This window comes from Caretta caretta, chromosome 6, assembly GCF_965140235.1.
Source record: "Caretta caretta isolate rCarCar2 chromosome 6, rCarCar1.hap1, whole genome shotgun sequence".
NCBI classification, from domain to species: Eukaryota; Metazoa; Chordata; order Testudines; family Cheloniidae; genus Caretta; species Caretta caretta.
Genome location: NC_134211.1, coordinates 47,866,232 through 47,881,354, shown reverse-complemented (window position 1 = coordinate 47,881,354; position 15,123 = coordinate 47,866,232).

Below are 15,123 nucleotides of genomic sequence, written 5' to 3'. Positions count from 1 at the left end.
GACCTATGAAATGATACTAGCTAGATATATTTTTTACATATACACAGAAATTTAAGCAATTTTAATTGCAAAAAAACAATTCTTACTTGAATTTGATGTGGTTATATCTATTTGGGGCCAAATTTTACTCTTAATCACATCTGTGCAATCCTCAGTGGGCAGAATACACATTTAAAGAATTCACCCTATTGTAGCTAATTGAACTGATACATAAACTTCAGCATTTCAGTGAACATTTCTTTGTGTTATTACAGCCATCTAACTCCTGAGGGCAACGGGAGTCTTTCCATTATCTCCAATGGAACTGGATCATTCCCTGTGAGAAAAGCCTTGCGACAATGCTCTAGACTACCCAGGTTCAGGGGACAACAGGGTTTTCATAAGCGGATGTAATAGGAAGTAAAGGAGGATTCCAGAGTAAATGTGTTTATTCTCTTACACTAACAAAACCCCTTGGCTTTTGGAGATCGGGATAGTGGAATTGCTACCAATTTCCACATGTCACTGAGATCAGAACCTTGCCTATCACTTTGAGGACATTCTATACAAAACCATTCATTTCAGTGGGGCAAAGCAGAAAGACAAGCAGAGAGAATGAGACAACAGACCTCCTAACTCTCTAGAGAAACATGTACTCATGAAATTTTGTTGTGCCAAAAGAATGAGCATAACAAAACTGAATAGCTTCAGTAAGTGTTCAATTTCTTCTTTAATGCCAAGTATCTACTTCCTTTTCTATTATGGAAGATTTGTATACTTCCTGTCTGTATTTTCACTGGTAAAATGCTTTCATATAGAAGAAAAGTATTGAACTGAGGCTTTTTTTTTTATAAGCTATTTTAAATAGGCCTTTGAAGCTTTCAGCAGAGCTCAAGTTCAGATGTCTCCTGTTTCCTTTCGGAAGGTTTGAAGGATTTGGGAAGGTGAACAAGCAGATCTATAATTAAAGAACAGTTGATGGTAACCGTCCCTCTTTGTTAGCATTCTCAGGCCACCTCCAAATTTAGACAGTTAAAGAAAACTCTGTCCCGTTTTAGTTTTGCAATAGTTTAGATGCCACTGTTGCATAGCAGAAGGGGAGCCTTTCTGAAACCCAAAGAATATCCCCTTTCTGGATGCAGACCATAAAAAGAAATGCAATGATATTCATAATCTTCACTTTATAAAAATACTGCAGTACTAATCCTAAACACAGCTATTACTGTTGTAATCTGTACTCTTTTGGACCAAGGGACAGTGGTTTATTTGTGAAATTCCTACAAATGGAGGGAGGGGGATTACACATAAATCTTGATGCTGCATGTAGAGGTAAATAGTGAGCTCTAATATACTTTTCAAATCCTATAAAACATATAATTGGATGGAAAAAATAAATGCCCTGGAGAGGAAGTTATTGATCATTTAGAGCAAGGGAAAATATCATGTATCTGTGAAAGAGTTAATTTCCCTAGTTTACCCCCTATAGATCAGTCACCAGTCAGGAAAAGGCAAATTAGAGGACTGCCTAATATTTCAAAGGGGAATAAACATGAATACAGGGAATAGCTTCTCTAAATCTATGTTTTAACGCTCAATTATTTAATGCAATTATAAGTGAAGAACACTCAGGCCAGCAACCCAGTTAAATCTCTTAATCTGAAATGAGGAGAGTGTAATTATGTGGTGCTGGATGAATTCAAAGAAACTTTGAGATAGACTGTTTTAAAAGAAGCAGTCACCAGAGAGATGAATGAGTCGCCCTGCCTTTCAATAGAGGACTCCGGAGAGCTGCATCTATAGTGCATACAAACTGGAACAGACCCCCTCAAAGCATGGTGGCACTGGGATTGTATACCCCTCAGAAAATCAGATTGTAAAGGTCCTCACGTGGTAGCTCTTTCTTTAAAAAAAGCCATGATCAGCCAGATGCCAGGCCAAGGCCCTGAACTATTGTTCTGCATTTTACTGCCATTAGTCCCCATGTTAAAAATCAATATTACAAAAACGTCAGTATCATGCAGGAAATGAAGGACAGGTATACAAACAAGAGAGGTCTCATGTAGCTCCACTGCCTCTATTCTCTTCCCTGCCCAAGAAGGATGCTAGCAATAGCATGCCAAAGGTCTGAAAAAAACATAGCTAGTCCGAGAAATTTTGACAGGACCATATTCTGTTGGAATATGCAGTTCCAACGAAATTGAAATTCTTCCCCAAAATCAGGCTGATTTTGCCAGAATTTCATTTATGAAGAAAGCTAATGGGGAAGTTCTGGCAATGTCAAAAAGTCCTGCCTCAATATTTTTGGAATAAAATGTTTCAAGTTTTTGTTTTGAAATGACTTTTGTTGAGAATTGTTTTTCTTTCGCAGTATATTATAATGCAATATAAAATTTTAAAAAGTCAGAATTGAAACAGTTTGATCAACCCACAACAAACAAAAATGGGAATTTCTCTTGATGAAGAATTTCAAATTTTTCAGTTTTCATTACTATTCCAAATCTTTCAATTCTTCACAAAAGCTCCTCAAAGCTCTAATGGAAAAATATTAGTAACAGGTCAAAGCTCCACTTCCCTTTAAATTTCTGCTGGAAAATAGTAACCAAATATTACTTTCTGAAGTCAGATATGAGCTAGAAGGAAAGAATTCTGCGAGGGTCCTCTGAGATGGTTATGCTAGAATATAGGTGGTGTATATTACTCAGACAGTGCAGCATAGCGAGAGTATGATGATGTATACATGGTTTACATTACTCAGACCATGGCGTATAGCAAGCATGTGCTACTCAGACAATGGAAGCAAGCTGAAAATTATTCTTGAATTCTTAGACATTTCTTAACGGTAACACAGTCCTAAAACTACAGCAGCAGAAACTGAGTTTATTTGTGTCCTGCAGTCTGTCTGCTTGGAGAGTCTGATAGCCATATTCAGTAGTACACATGCAGGCAGCAAAGGAAATCCTCTGGATCAAATTAACCAATTCCTTCCCCCTCTAATGAAATGAATGAAAAGCATATTGTGTTTCCACAGTTGTACAGCGAATAGCTTCAAAATAATTATTAGGGGAATATAGTGGTACTAAGATCCTACAAGGAAGGACCGGCAAGGCAAAACAGGGTTCCCAGGAATTGATTAATTTCTTTATGCCCCAATGAGTCCTTAAACAAAGATAATTTCCACAGTGTTAAGTCCAGTTGTTCTAAACAGTGTCTTTGGGGCCAGATCCTGCTCCTCTAGAGGTCACAGGGTGTTTTCTTCATTGACATAAATGGAAAGATTGGGCCAAGTGTCAGATACTATTTTTGATTTATTATTTAGATCAGTTAGGGGTGCAAATTAGGTGTCTGAGAATGTAATGAACATTCAAATAAATATGCACCACAAAGAAGCATCACATGGAAGTCCTTCAGTGATTACTACTTATGGGCCTGATCTCTTTCTACTTCCCTTCCCTCTGCTTATTTACAACCTTCCCTGCCCCGCATCGGTGTTGGTGCAAGAGCCTTCTCCCCTGTAGACTTTTGTCATCTTGAACAGATTTTCTCCCTCTAGCTGCCATGTTACCTCTCCATGTGTTTTTAGAACACCCCTAAAAACCTATCTTTTCTCCTTCACCTTTGTGTCTTATTTCTCTCCCTCAGCCCTTATTTTGCATTGATCTTTTTAACGGTGTTACTGAATCCTAGAGAGAATGTCTAACATATATGAATTAAAAAGTAATGCACTGACTCTTTTGGAGGTGACAGACCATATCTGTAGATTTGCTGCTAGAAACAGCAATCTGTTAGCCATTAAAAATGTTAGGAATAAATTTCTATGGCAAAATTACAATTAAATTTATTTTCTAATGCTTTCTGGTACCCAGTGCACCATCCCCTATATTTACACATAAATCTGCCTCTCCAAAGGTATTGCTTTGGAGAAAGTTTTTGGAAGAGCTGAGACACGATACAAAGGCAGCAGAATTTGGACCGTATTGTAACCTGTACATCTCATATATTTGCTGTTAGCTGGCCAGGAAAGGAACCTGCTTCTGATAAAATTGAAACTTCTGTGTGGTGGGCACTCTATTTACTGAAAAGCAAATATAAGGACTATCCCACTCCTATGGGTTTTAGAGCAAAACACAAATACAACAAGGCTTCCCTCGGCCAAAGTAATAGTATAAGGTAGAGCTTGTTTTAGCCAAATCCAAAGCAAAGGTTTGACATGTAGCTTACTGCAACCACATTTTTGACCCTCCTCCCACCTTATTCCCTGACTCAATCCCCCCAGGTCCCTCCAGCACATTTCTCTTATAGTGTAGGGAGTGGGGTGGGGAGGAGGGTTAATTAATTCCCCACAGCTGTCCCAGCCATGCTACCCTGCAAATCCCTGCACTCAAGAAAAGCAGCTGTGATCTTTCCTCTTGCCACAAATTAACCTCTTCCTTGCTTGCTTCCTTGCTAATTTCTGAATAGGGTCCAATCAAATGTAGATCTGAACTTCATCTCTCTTTAATGCATCAAACAAAATCCAAGATCCAAACATTTTGAACGTGGAGGTTTGAAATCAAATCTGAATTTCCCCAAATTTCAGGATACTCAGTTTTGGTCCATTAGAGATACACTGCTAGATGCAAGCTGGGAAATTGAATCTGAAATTGCATAGATCTGAGGTTTTGGTTTAGAGCCATCTCGGTTTGTCAATATGAACGTGCTGCAACAATTAAATTACCTGAGCAGGAATTTGGTCCGAATACTAGGTTTAATTATCCTAAGTAGTCAGGACCACGGTTTCACATTTCATTCAAACTAAGTGTTCTTTGGAAAGAGACAGGAGCCCACAGAGAAACAGTTTAGCATGGAGGCTAATACAATTCAGATGATTCTTTGAGTACATTGACAGAGACTCCTACTCACTGAGGTTCAAATCCAAAGTTCTATTAATGTAGACTGATCAATGATACTTATTTTAAACACTAACACATTGTTGATACCATACAAATTATTAATGATAATAGAGCATTCTCAATTAAAAAAAAATACATGTCAGGATGCTTGTTAAATTTGCATTGTCATTGTTTTGCCTGGGAAAGTTACAAATAAACACTGAATGTAACTTTAGTCTCACCCAGCAAAAATGAGATGTGAGAAACATTTTTTCGGAACTGCACCATTCACACACCAATTTCACCATTATTGATCTGGAGGAGGCAAAAATCTGTGTACCCCTGGACCAAACATAGGTAAAAGTAGCTCTGCAGCATTATTATATAAATGTGAGGTTCCAGCTCTAAAGAGAAATTGGAAAGACGGAATAACCTTCATTTCAAAGTGAATTTTGGAGCAAATCTGGTTTTGTGAAGGAAAGAGGTAGCAAGGCAAAGGAAGAAATCTTTCTGGTCAATGATGAAGCATTGAAACAATTAGCAAATGAATTGTGGAAAGGGTTGCAGGATAACAGTGAAACCTCGTGCTTCTTTTCTAAACAGCACTGATAATAAAGCAGACTAAAACAAATCATAGAAGGTAAATATGGAAAAAAGGTTAAAAAAACTTTGCAGGATAAAACATAAGAAAAATGTGTGAGGTGGAAATTTGACATGAATTTCAACCTTTTATACAGCTCAGAATTATTTCAGTTTTTGGTATGGCACTGACCCCCCACTTAAAATCCACAAAGAAAAAACAGAGTTTAGGGGAAAGAGCTATAACATACAAGCCAGTGATCAAGGTGATGGCTGGCACCAATCTTGTTAGTTCTAGATATGCAAATAGACAAGCCCCTATTGCGTCATTAGCCATCAATAATTCTGGAGCTGATTACAAAATGTCAGTGGAAACAATTTTCAATGAAAAACAGAAGTGAGTTTTTGCAAATTTCCTCACTCTCCTCTCCCCAGGCCCCATACATTATTTTCTGACAAGATCTAAATTAGTTCTATTTTTTGTGTTTTTTTACCCTTCCTCCCAGCCCTTCACCCATGTGATCTTAGGATACATACCCCCCCTACACACACACCAAAAAATCTCCCTCACTGTTCACTTTCCTTCTGCCACAACAGTCCCTTGAATGACTAACCATGGAAAATCAAAATTGCTTCATGGACACACTTCACTCATTAGAGTCTCTGGCTTCTCCCAACCTCAGTCAAGGTGATAGTGTCAATTACAAACATTGTAATACTTCACCAGATCTGATTATGTCTGTAAAATCCTTTCCACTGCCTGGACAGTTCTGTTAACTTCTGCAGTCTATGTTAGCTACACTTCCCCTTCCTCCCTGGAGTCTGGGCCTCTCATAGCCGTCCTGGAGCAAATAGAAGCTGCAGCGCCATGTGATTTGCAGTGGGGGGCACTTTCTTGGGTTCTGTCCTCTCTTCAGCTGAGATCTAATCCAGGGTGAAGGAACTGATGAGCCCACATTCTCCCTTGCTCTGTGAGGGAGCAAGGGAGTTGTATTTTCACTGAAGTAAGGAAGCAGTCAGTATAATTCCAATTAATTCTTTTTTTGTGTTATTTTAAATAATGTAAGACCTCTTTCACCATCTTGTTGTTCTCTTCTCTTCTCCCCTCGATTACCACTCCAGGTTCCTTCTAGGGTTCTTCAATATGTATTGCATTGTACTACCTGCAGCTCCATTCCCCACCCCCCTAAACACGCAGAGCACTCTACTGGGCCATCTCATCTAACCTCCTGAATCATGGCAGGAATGAATTCATTATCTCCAAATCATGCCTGTTACTGAAGTTATCATGGATGGAGTTCAAACAGAAGCCTTATGGTTTAAAAGTCACTTTAAAGATGGCATTTGGTAAAAAAAAAAAAAAAAAAAAAAAAAAAAAAAAACCACCAAAAAAAAACCCCACAACTTTTCCTACATAATTTTTAGCATTATTGTTAGCCTGTCAGGGCAGGGATTGTACCATCTTTTGGACAGGACTGTGGCGTTTATGGCACTGCCATGCCTAGATTAACCACTGCTCTCGGTGCACTTGTACAGGCCCTACATCTCAAAGCAGCACCTGACCACCAGAAAAAAAAAAATCCTGAGAGACACTGAAACTCCCATGCATGCAGTCACATGGCCACTCACTCAAATATGGACCATCTGGTCTTCCATCGGGGGGCGATGGTTGGGCCAAATCTGAGCAATGAGGGGCCGTGTGAGGGTGGAGTGGACAATGGGAGTGAGTAAAACTGGGCAGCTGGAATTGGAAGGAGCTGCCCTAGCTTGGAATACGGGTAGAGCTCTGAGCTGGGAAGTGCTGGTGAATGGCCAGGAAGGTCCCTGGAGTAATGGGTGAGGCACTGGGGGTGAGTTGGTGATGGGGTGAGTGGGGAATATTGGGGGTGTGGAGACAGTGGGGATGGTGAGATTGGGGGTTGTGGCCAATGAGGCTGAGGTGTTGTGGGATGTGTGTCAGAGCTGCTGTGATTGGGGGGCTGTGAGGATAAATGGGGTTTGGTGAAGGGATTTGGGGGTCTATGTGAGCATTCGGGGCTCTGTGTGGTGTGGCAAAAAGAGGGGTGTTTGGGGCTGTGTGTCAGGTGGGGTATGTATGGGATGGAGGTGCTTTAAGGAAAGGGGCAATTTCCATAGTGCACAAGCCCCCAACATTCTTTAATCTAGGCCTACCTAAGTAGGAGATGGTATAGGGCTCAGGCATGCAAAAATCACTATCTGGTTGCTCCTTGCTTACCATGAAAAACACATCCTGTGCCATCCATTAGCATGGAGTGGATTGCACTGCTGCCATTGTGCTGGCCCACATTCAGTGTGTGGGGTACAGGGGAGCATGTGGCAAAGGCCCTACCCCACCCCTTTTTTATTGTCTTGCTCTCCAAGTGGAGCAGGAGTGAACAATTGCTGCACTGTCCAGAGTACATGGACTGCTATTATGGGGGGCAGCTGCTAATGAGTGGGTCATAGGGGCAGGAAGGGAAGCAAGCACAGTCGAGGAAAGCAAGTTACCAGTCTAGCCATATGTGTCCATATAATGCCTAGCACAAAATGGGCCACCAGAAACAAACAATTATAATAAAGGAGGAAGACGAAATACATAAACCAATGGAATAATTTGCTTAAAGAGGGATGCCCCAGACATGGGATATCACAAGCTTATTTGCCAAGCAAAAACTCATTTCATTCATCAGCTACACTGTGAGAGACACAGGTATTGTGATTTCTGTAATTAAAACTAAAATTAGGATTACTTTTTGAGATTGCAGTTACTACTGAGTCACTTAAAACTATAAATATTTGGTGATAAAACTACACTTCTGAAAATCAAATTTACACAAAGATACACAGATACTGCCAAAAGGAAAGCGGATGCTGTGTACGAAAAAAAAAAAGGAAAGAAAAAGAAAAAACTACCAAAAGTGAATTGTACATCTACGGATATATGCATGTTTAACATCCACCACTAAGTAATCACTTTTTGTGGATGACCTATAATATAGTCAGATAGCATAAGGAGTACAAATTGACTAAAATTCTTTTTCCAGGATTCTGATGATGTCATGAATGATGCTGATGCACAAACAAGGAAGTAAACAAAGCAAAACCAAAAAGAGAGCCATTTTATTGTTATCTTCATTGAAAACCCAGAATGGAAATTATAGTTTCCCAATCCAGCAAAGCTAAGAACCATGTACATTATCTAATCATAAGAACACAGGTTCAGATTTTCAATCCCACTGGATTTCAGAATGTCTCTTCCAACACTGTAAAGCAGTTCATCTGGCTCTGGCCACTCCTGAACTGGAAACTAGAATGGTGAAGGGTGGGATTTTCAAAGGAACCTGAATTTCAATGGGATTTAGACACCTAACTCCCTTAGGCTTCTTTGAAAATCCCAGCTGAAATGTACTAACTCATATCAAATTCCTGGAATTTGTGTGAGATGTGGTATCCAATTAGCCCTGTTTTAATATTAATGTTTTTAATATTTTAAGGTAAAGTAACGAGTGTTTCCCATTTATTATAGACCTGTCATGATCATTTCATTGTTGTTGCCGTTTTAATTTTGGAAATGCATATTAAGTGCAAACTCAATCTTCCAAATGTTACAGGGAAATTGATTGTCTGGATAATTAAGGTTTTTAGTAACTGAGGGACTTTTCAATGTAAGTAATAGATGTCAGGCAATCTGACTCAGATTACAGGGAAGATGACTGAGGTTTGGATAATCAAGATTTTACTTAGTTTAATGTGTACATTTGGGGCAAACAACTCCTACAAGTCTGAAGGAGTAAAGAACATACGCAAACTGCTGCATTACAGCATTGCTGTGACCTAGTCAAGAACCTCAAGGTCAACATTAGGAGAGTTCAGCTTTGCGGCTTGGGGGTGGAGTTGCATGTGGGTTATTAAACATTTATTACGATGTTTGCAAGGGGACACCTGCTAATTGTCAGAAGATTCTGCAGCAACTTTGTGTGTGTTCCTAAGCTAAAACTACAAGTTTTACACAATTTCCAGACATGCTTGTCAAGCTACTGCAGCCTTTTTTCCATCAACAGTACAAAACTTTAAAGCAGAAGTATACATTTCAAAAATATTCAGAAGTAGATTCTCCAAAGCTTTTCTCTTACCAATCTATTTATGTGAAAGTGGCAAAGAGTCCTGTGGCACATTATAGATAAACAGATGTATTGGAGCATTAGCTTTCGTGGGTGAATACCCACTTTGTCAGATACCCTTCTGATACAATCTATTTATGCGTTTCTAGAAATATGTGACTCTGGTACTGCAGTCTTATAAATGGTACTGCAGTCTTATAAATACTCAACATAAAGAGCCAGATCCTCAGCTGGTATAAATTGGCATTGGTGCATTAAATTCAGTGGACTATGGTAAATCACACTAGCTCAGATCTAACCAAGAGTCTACTCCGCATGAAAACAATCTCTATGGGCACTATAAAGCAACCATGAGCAAGCCTTACTCACATGAGTAAAACCTGTAGGACCCAGCCCTATATGTCTAAATATATAGCAGAATTCCAATTAAACCCTTCCTTTATTAACATTAAACCATATTTAAACATCAAGGTGAGTCAAATCAGTTTTGTGCTGAAGTTCGCTGAGTTTCAGTTTGTTGTGCTACAGTATTACTCCCCTACATCACTCTTGTATTTTCAGCTCAGTGATTTTCTTTGCTTTGAGTAATAAAACACTGTCTGCTCTTCAAGACTAATATATAGCCCCTGAGTGAAGGGAAGGGTGTGATTCAAATCAAGACTTCTGTTGACACTATAATCCTTAGGAGCACAACTGGAGCGTTTCATGCACAGGAGCAGATATCCTCCATTGATTTACTGCCTTGGTATTCAATCAAGAGCTGCGTTGTTAGCTGTAACATACCAAAAAACAACCCCCCCCCCACACACACACCATGACTTCTAATTGAGGAATTTAACTTGTTGCCCGTCTTGTAGGAAGAGATTTGTCATATATGTGATATGAGGTAGCTTTTAAGAATTCTCCCCTATTTTTATAGTGAAAGGGCTCCAGGCATGTAAGAGGGTCTTCCAGACTTTAAATGAGATGTACACCAAAGAGACTGTCACTTGCATGAGGCAGAAACTAAGATTAAGAGGTGGTGGGATTATAGTGATTGTATGTTCCCCTTCCTAATGGAGCATCTCTCCCTCCATGTGTCCCAGTAGTTGCTCCCAGTTTGTATGAACACTGTACTCACCCCGGTGGGGAGGGAGGCGGGGCATGTTCTACCCTCAGCTACATAAAATTCCTATTGACAATGTGGCCCTGGGCTTGTTTTTTGGAAGGCAAGTAATCTCTTCCAGTACTGCAATAGCATTCTACAACCAGAGTGCCTAACAGCAAGATACATACTGCACCTTCCTTCTCTCACCCCTCAACCCCAAAGACTGGAAGCATGTTGCCAACCCCCACTGACCTGAAGACAAGAGTTCCCTAGATTGTTTCCAACCCTGTGTTGCTAACCCCACTAAGCCAATAGTATTTCCAGTATTTTGGGGGTGGTGACTCACAAGAAAGTCATGAGGGCCTGTTAAGGGGCTGTCCAAAGCCACTTTTTGAAAGTGTTTTGTTTTGCTTGTTTATTACATAGGCTGACTGCAGCTGTATTCATAACACTCACATACATTTTTTCAACTCCATTGTCAATGTAGCAGCCATAAGGAAGGATGCACCATCTGAGGCAGCACCTACAAGACACAGAATCAGTGAGTTCAGAATGTGACTCCCTTTATCACCCTCCACACGTACTAGTAATAATACTGAACTCTTCTGTTCTACACAGATTCATCTCTCACACCCACTAACAGTGCTACCCAAACATTGATTATCCCTTACAAAGCCCATGTGAAATAGGTAAGGATTATTATTATTTCCTTTGTAGCATGGAAACTGAAGCTGAGAGGCTAAGGTATTCTCCCAAGACCACAGAAGGAGTCAGTGTCAGAGGCGGGATTAGCACTCAGGAGTTTGTGTCTCCAAATCCCGAGTGAAGAATAAAGGCGGTATCTAGTGGTATGCTGGGGCTGTTAATATTATGTTTAGTTTAAATTAAAAACAACTGACAAGAAATATGGTAACTGTCTGCATATCTGATTAGCACAAACCCCAAGGGTAGGACAGAATTGTACAAGGGGGCAAAATTAGAAGTAAAGGTATGAAGAAAAGAAAAAAGAAAATGTGGGGAAAGCATCAGAGAAAACTAACAAATGGGGAGATATTTTAGACTGTGAAATAGTCTCCCAGGGGAAAGGTAGAAGCCGCATCATTTGAGACAGTTAAAACTAATTTGGATAAAGCATTGGAAAATATTCTGTAGGGGATAATCTACACTATCAGGGAGATGTGACCTCATAGGTCTTTTTTAATCTCCAATTTCTAGTCTTCAAATGTCCCAGGTTGAGCTGCTGTCCCTGGGTTCTAATCCTAATAGTCTCTAGTTTCCCAGATCAACGGACTTCTCGTATTTGGCCAAGATCCTCAGCTGATGTAAATGGGCAGCTCCATTGAAGTCAATTTTGTGCCAGGAAGAAAATGGGCCAAATCCTCAGAAGGTGTAAATGAGCAAAGAAGGCAGCAAACCTTTCTTCACCTAGATGGAACCTCACAGGAATGTCTAATGTGGGATAGATTATTCAACTGTTCATGGCAATCTACATAGTCAGTCTTTCAACTTTTCAGGGATGAGAAATTATCCAGCAGGAAAGCCCCAGTTAGTCAGCAACTGAGCAATTTGTTTATAAGACAGAACCCCATTTGGCCATACATCTGTCTCAGGTTTGCACAGAGGGGAAGTGTTTCCTAGTGGATAGAGCACTAGCATGGGACTCGGGCAACCTGGGTTCTATTCTCAGCTCTCTCCTTGGCTTACTGGGTGGTTTTGGGCAAGTTATGTCACTGCTCTGTGCTCAGTTTCCCCATCTATAGCATGGGGATCATGATAATGATGTCCTTTGTTCGTTATCAGTACAGTGCCTAGCCCAATGGGGCCTAGATATCCTTGACTGGGGTTCTTCGATGGAATAATAAAGATGAATAAATAGTTGGTGCAGAGGCCTTTACATCTTATTTCTTGTTTTGAGAATTTTATATGGAAAACATTCCCGAAGACTTATCTGTGTAATCCATACAAAACGTTCACTAGAGCATGCCTTTATTGGCAAGAAAGAGAAAGGTTATTACAGTCTCTCTCATTCAGAATAAGCAATCAGACTTTCTAGCCCATGTGTTGTTAAGGATGAAAGCACACCCCTCCAGAAATTAAAGAATAATGAGGAGATAGTGTAGCCATGAAGCAGTGCCTTTGTATATTCTTGCCATTTTAAAACAATATTTTCTTAGGTTATCATCATCAAGCAAGTTAAATATTCCAACAAATTATTTTCTCTTGAATTTCTGTTTTGTATTAATTAGAGGCCTAATCCTGCTGCAGTGGAAATCAGTGGCAAACCCCCCATTGACTTCAATCATGCAGGATCAGACTCTCATAAAATAATGTCATGTGAAATAATGAGAGTATAAGCTTTATTATCACTTATCCGGTGGGGCTGGTGTTATCCAATGGGAAGAAATACTACCAAAGGCCAATGAGATATGAGATATGGTTACCAGGCAGGAATCCTAGGGGATTCAATTACCATGCAGGAATCCTATGAGACAGTATTATCAAGCAGGAATCTGTAGTATTCAGTTTACCACAAGGCAGTAATATTAGATTTTTAGAATGAAATCCTGTGGTATCTTATTTTATAAGAGCTGGCACAGAATGAATAAAGTAAAAAGGCAATGGAAGGAAAATCTTTGCTTGAATCTTGAATTTGGAACAAGTTGCAATTGTTTATCTCCATTTCTAGCAGAAATAAAATGTCACAAATTTTCCTGAAGATTCCCCTGGAATTGTAACTAAAAGTTTCAGATACTTAAAGGTGAGAGGGGATTAGTTTGTGTTCATATTTTACACACTTACTTACACTTACACACACACACAAAGAATATAATTTATTCTTAGGCCTGGTTTTATTGTGGTCATTTTTTGATTAGGGGTGGTAAGCAGCTGTTGGCTTTATTTTTGATTTATAGTGTTTTCAATTTTTGGCAAAAGTACCAAAACCTTAGATAGGATAAGATTTTAAATATATTTATTATAAATCATCATTACCTAAGATTATAAGCTGTTTGGGGAACAGGATGTCTTTTTACCACCTATTTGTACAATGCTTAGCACTATGGGGCCCTGATTAGGGTGAGTAGGTGCTAAGATAAACAATAGCAATAACTGAAAATATTTTATCTCAACATCATCTTATTGTGGCAGCAATAACATTAAAATTAGCAACAAGAAGCAAACAGAAAATGGTTACACTTTAGATATGAGTGTCAAGAAGATTCTAGAGAAGTTTGTCTCCCTAGAATCTAAACTTTCTAGAATGGGACTTCTAAGAAGAAGATTCTTAAATGTGTAAAAAGAAAAGGAGTACTTGTGGCACCTTTTTGCGAATACAGACTAACACGGCTGCTACTCTGAAATGTGTAGAATCTTCCCAATATTTGTGAATAACCATCCCCTACATACCATAATCACAAAGTTTTAGCTGAATTCCTAATTCCCATTGAAAGAAATGTGATCTGCATTCATTTCAACCTGGTTCTGAAGGTGGGTCACTTCATCTTTAATTTGATGAGTCCTTTACCAGCTGTGGATACAGTTCTGGGGAAATCTAGTACTCAGGACAAAAAAATAAACAGGGATTCCCAGTTCTTTTTATATGACTTAATTTGGTCACTGGTGTTGCTTGCTGTGATTATACCTCATTATTGTTGATTGGTCAGATCATGCCTTTAACATTTGGCTTTTTGATGCTGCTTATCTGCTTATAATTTTAACATACATACCTACACACACACACACCAGCCAGATCCTTACTCACTGTTTTTATTCACTATTTATTGAGGCAAACTCCTAGTTATGTCAATGGCTAAGTGACGACTGAGCAAACTTTGGGTGAGGATCTGACCCATTTTGAGATTTGCCTGAGTACATACTGAATTAAGACCTCAGTTTGGGTTCCAGATGCATGAATCCACCTTTGAGTCAATGTATCCCAATGAGTTTCTAAATAGATTCTTGCAAATTCAAACCTCTACTAAAATTTTACCTTTTGAAAGATAAGTGACAGAAGCAGTAGATCAAACTCTTCGAGCCTTTCAGGTACCTCCATGTGCATGGATAACTAGAACTGTTTTAGTATGGAATGGTATGGTATCGGTGGGAGACATTTCCTTGCATAAAATGCCACTGAGGAAATTTTAAAAATTGACTAAAAATGTAGATTAGAAAAAAAAAAGTGAGGTGAAAAGTATGGTGGCAGTGCATCATGGGAAATGTAAATAGTAGAAATGGAACTAGAAAACAGGAGATCTGTGTACAATAGAACATGGGATTATAAGGGCTTCATCCAAGACTATTACAGTAAATGGAAGACTCCCACTGATTTCAGTGTCCTTTGGATCGAGCCCTAAATGAGGCATGTTAAAGGAGATTCCAAAAGAACCACATCCTCTCCTTGTTATATTGGTGACAAAGGTGTTAACGTGATAGTTGCAGGAATAAGAATTTCACAAGGCTCCGGAAGGACCTGTCTGCTTTATTCAAATGC